Below are 5,333 nucleotides of genomic sequence, written 5' to 3'. Positions count from 1 at the left end.
CCATTCAAACAATACAGTCAATCCACAGCCATACACTGTCTGAAGTCAGTTGATGATAGGACTTAGACAAGTTTTAAATGCAACAAGTACTGATATGGTATCATATAATAACACTCACAGCTTTCAAAGGAAACAAAAATGTATACATTTGTGGTCTGTTTACATATATTTTAGAGAATATTTATACAGAAAATTGGTATAAAACCCTTATAAACTGTATTTATAATTGTTTGACAGTATTTTATGTTGACAATATTTCTATTACACAATTTCTCATATATCACATGCCTTACTTTTATTTTCTGAATAAGTAAAATCAGGAAATAATCACCTGCTATTCATTCCAATTGGACTGGTTTAGGTTTCTCCCTGACCACAACGGCTGCGATTTTCAGACCATTGTTGAACTTTAAAGGGTTAGGAATTAGGATCTCTATGGCGACTGCTTTGTACGCGGTCTGGAACGCGGCCTCCTTTTGGGGGAGCAACCAGCAGTTGCTGTGACTAAACGTAACTAAGGAGATTTGTTTACATTGGCAAATGGGCCTGCTTAGCAGCTGTCCCCTTCTTTATTTTATAGAAATAAAAGTATTTACTTTTCAGTGATACAGACTGTATATATGCAATGGAATCCAAGACGTTATTCTACTCTCTGGGCCTCGTTTCTGGCAACGGTTTAACTTTGAGCAGTGAGCAAAAAGCTGCCCTGCAGACTTCCCTGGTCAACCTGAGGAACTATCTATACATTCTGGGCATACAGGGTGACTATTTCATTGCACAAGGGGTCTCAGATGACGAGATGAGTCATAAAAATAGCCTTTTCATGTAAGGGGTGCAAAGGAAATAGTTTAGAACCTCTCTCACTACAATATTTATAACCAGCTTGCTTTTATCAAGTCACTCTTGTGGCTTTGGGGTTGTGATCCCTTCTCCTTTTCAGATGTTCTCTCTTGATCTATATATCTCTCTCTCTACTTTCTCTGTGTGCCCTGTTGTACACATGTGTTTGTATCCTCTCCCCCCTCCAGTTTCAACTGTGTGGACTGGCACCGGCTTCCCCCTGCCGCGCTGAGGCAATGCTAGCGGAGGTTTCTTCTGCAGCAAAAGGTCGCTACGTGGGAGACTCCTCACATAAGTATGAGCACACAGAGACAAGGGGAGGGGGGCGAGGCTATGGAGGAGGACGTCATGGTGAGGAGAAGTATGTGACAAATTATGTTGTTTGAATGTTGAACTAGGCTAATGGTGTTTTGCTTATTAATAAGTGATGAATGTGCAGTGACTTGATGCAGATGACAGTGGTGACTGTGTGTGGTATTATTGCAGAGTGATGAGTAATGGATGTTGTGACAGATGTTTGGTAATGGTTGTTGTTTGGTTTGGGTTGCAGATCAAGGTGAATGAGGAGAATAGGCTGCCCACCACTGTCCACACCATTGATAAGGAGGTGTCTGTGGTCCTGCCTCCATTAAGAGTCCCCATGGTCTGGTGCAGAGGGTAGCGCTATTGTTCAAAGTAGTTAATGAAACGGGTGGCTCCACGTAGAGTGTGGTGGGTACCAGTTGAGAATATGCTCAGTCTTTTGGGAGATGGGACACAGCTGTGTGTGTTTTTGCCTGGAGATGATGACTCAGCTGTGTGGTTTTTAGCCCAGAGTGTGTTGGAAGTTGGAACCAGAATCCAGACCATCATATATTACACACTGCACATTGTGCATCTGTAGTGTACACATACTGTATGTTGTACTGTGTTTTCACTCTCATACATGGACAGAATCATATCATGCTGTCAGTGACTGAGTGAGGGAATGAGTGATTTTGTGTGTGTTCTGTCTATCCTGCAGGTCTGTCCTCCTCAGAGATGGATAAACTCAGGTGCTTCCTGCACTTCACTGAGCCGAAAAACCTGAAGAAAAAATCCATCCTGGACTTGGCTGACCTCGATCCCTCCATCAACTTTGTGGACCCTCTGAGTTAGGACATCCCAAAGGTAACAGAGTGCCAAATCTCTCACTACACCACTTCTCTACCAGGGCCATTCTAACAGGTACAGTCGGTCTAACTTTCCCCCCATGGGAGGAGTTTCCTTCCAATAAATTGTCTGTCTTTACAAATAGATCCAGTTCCTTGAGTTCCTTGAAAAGCCCTTCAAAGAGTCTTTGTGGGAGACAAAATGTAATATGAACATGAGGTTACTTCTGTTGGACATGCTCTGGTGGCCATGCACTATTATACTAAACCAGCCTTGTTATTGGCGCTGACAATGATTTGGGTTGGCAGTTGAGAGCCCAGTCTTTCTGTGAGGAAACTATCCAGGCATCCTCTTCTGGATCTTGACTCCATATTTTATTGTTCTGCTCTGTAAAGCTGGCTGTTTTGGCTAACACATCGTATAAGACAGCTGTAGGTCTATCTGCTGACAGCAGTTCCAGTCGTGGGTCAGTAGCGAGGACGTGAGCAAGGCTGAATGGATAAACTCATGAGTCTGCAAAATGGTCAATGGAAGCCTTGCTCTGCTGATTGTGGATCTTCACCAGATGGAATATACATTCTAGAACATGGTTAAGTAATTCCCTGGGTAGTATTCAAACTGGTCTTCAGTGCTCAATCTGGGATGGAATTGACAGAAAGATGACAGCCTTTTCCTTTAGATAGTTATATTTCAGGCCAAGCCTTGGGCACACCACCCACTGTTAGTCTAGCCTTGAGTTTTAGAATGATACATTTCAGACAATATTATATACAGTCACCATATTTTTCACAAGGGAAGCCAACATGATTCAACCAGAAGCCAAAACAGAGGGCCAGGGATAAATGTAATACAGTATATCTGGATGTAGTTAGTCTGAACATGTATCAAAATGTGTTTGTTGCATGCTCAACAGAATGATTGTTATGGACAAGTGATAGTGTCCTGACCCTTTGTCTAAATCATCTCACAGCTGTTCATTTAACAGGGATGAGTGTCTCTGTGGTGTGTAAATGTGTGTGTGTGTGTGTGTGTGTGTGTGTGTGTGTGTGTGTGTGTGTGTGTGTGTGTGTGTGTGTGTGTGTGTGTGTGTGTGTGTGTGTGTGTGTGTGTGTGTGTGTGTGTGTGTGTGTGTGTGTGTGTGTGTGTGTGTGTGTGCGCGGTGGTGATTTTAGCATGTAAATCTGCATGCCAGCAAAGCCACTACACAACACTAAACAATACATTAATTGGACTATAACAGTGACAAACGGTGCCCACAAACTGTTAGGGCCTACAGAAAGCTGTCCCAACAGCGGTACCAACACCTTACCACTGTTACATCTGGCTATGAGCGAAGCCATGTCTGGAAGAAAAATAGTTAATTCAACCTCATTTACAGCCTTTAAAAAAAAAACAAGGTTGAGTCATGACATTAGTGATCTTCAGGTCGGAGCTCTAGAAAAAGGCCAGAGTTCCCGAATTGGAATTTCGAGTTGGATGACCGTTCAAAACATATTTTCCCAGTCGGAGCTCGTTTTTGTCCGAGTTCCCAGTTTTCTTGAACTCACTGAAGTCTGAGATTTCCCAGTTCTGAGTTTCCAGGTGTTTTGAGAGCGGCAGATGTCTTGCTGGATTGACAGCATGGCCAATGTTGAATGTTTACCTTTTAAACTTAGAAAAGAGACCCTTAAACCCAGACTTGGACCACACATCTACTCCACTGAGTAGCAGACTAGTGATTGCTTTGCAATGCTTGCAGTTAGACACTGATTCCTTCCAAACCAAACCACTGTTGTGTAATGTTTATGGCTGATGAGCACTGATTCATTTTATCTATAATTTCTCTTCATAATTTCTCTTCATATGACAAGGATTGAAAAGTATTTGCCAGTAGATTGTCAACTTGATTCATGATGATGACTTCTAGCTTGCTAGCTAAGATTTTGAAAGTATGATGTTGACATGATCAGTCCAATCAAAGCTACAGTAGATATAACATGATTTGAAGTCATTTTATCTATGACCAATGACCTTGAGCCTTCTTGGATGGGCGCTTCTAATGTAACTCTATGGCAGCACCCAAGGGGCTTGAATTTTTTTGCTTCTCCCCGTAGATTTTGCGGCGACGTAGTGTCCCCATGAGTGACAGAACACTGAGCCAATCACGGCACAACTAGAGAACATTACCAACCACTACGCTCCCAATTTTCCGCTGGCTGCCCCACCACCACAGAAAGCACCGAGCTAGGCTGAAACGCCTGCATTTTGGAGCCTTACTCATGAAAGCAAAAAATAGACCATATTTGTATGCGGCTTTATTAACTCAATTATTATTATTATTATTATTTTTTTACATTGTTTGCAAACTGACATGTGACACATATTAATGCAAAAATAACATGCAAAACAGGCAATAACAACAAAATATATATTTTATCTGCCCCACCTGCCCTGAAATGACGGGTCGCCACTGCAAGTGTGTATAGTTTTTCCAAATCAGCTTACTGTTCATTACACCCCACCGGGGAAAAAATGGTTTAATCAACGTTGTTACCACATCATTTCAACCCCCAAAAATCTATGTGACGACATTGAATCAACGTGGAAACCTGCAAAAAGTAATCAACAAAGGCATTTTGTATTTTTTCAATCAACTTTTAACCTAAATACAATTAAATTGTATTTTTTTTTGGGGGGGGGGGGGGGGATGGATTTCACATTGAATTCATGTTTATTGACAACTCAACCAAATGTAAATCAAAACTAGACATTGAACTGACATCTGTGCCACGTGACAGCATCGCCCTCACTGAGAACTCGTTATTGGCCAGACCTCCAGCTTTGCAGAATGGGAGAGAGTGAGACCCATGCTGATGACAGTCTCTAGGGACAACGTGGTAGATCTCCACCCAATGACAGGTGCTTTCCTCTGGGATTCCTGAGTAAAGCTCCCCCCTCACCAAATAGATCCACTAGACTTGCCTGGAAGTATGTGGCAAGTTTCTGTAATCGACTCCACATTTATGCTAATACACCAGCCATGCCTGTCCTCCTACCAGGTTCCTCCCTATGCCTCGAGTATGGGACATCCACACGCTGAGTTTGAAACCACCTATGTGAGTTCCGGTGGAAAGTAGACACCATCGCAGAGCGGTTTCTCTGAAAAAAGTTGTAATCAATAAGAATTTTTGGCCCTTGACTCAAACTGAATTGATGAAATCACATCAACCTGGCTGGAGAGTTTATGTTGGGCATGGAGCTGCAATACATGATAAGTATATTATCAACAGAATAACAGACCCAATTTACTGGAACAGCTGTTCATAGATACAGTGCCTTGCGAAAGTATTCGGCCCCCTTGAACTTTGCGACCTTTTGCCACA

The 5,333-nt window shown here is 42.4% G+C and overlaps 1 pseudogene; it reads left to right on the top strand.

Moving 5' to 3' along the window:
* The first annotated feature begins 625 nt into the window (after window positions 1-625).
* On the top strand, window positions 626-5,087 carry LOC110529219 (radial spoke head protein 9 homolog; annotated as a pseudogene).
* The last annotated feature ends 246 nt before the right edge of the window (window positions 5,088-5,333 follow it).

This window comes from Oncorhynchus mykiss, chromosome 8 (genome assembly GCF_057628025.1).
Source record: "Oncorhynchus mykiss isolate SJ-2025 chromosome 8, ASM5762802v1, whole genome shotgun sequence".
Taxonomy (NCBI): domain Eukaryota; kingdom Metazoa; phylum Chordata; class Actinopteri; order Salmoniformes; family Salmonidae; genus Oncorhynchus; species Oncorhynchus mykiss.
The sequence above is the reverse complement of the archived record's forward strand: the minus strand, read 5'-3'. Positions and strand labels throughout refer to the sequence as shown.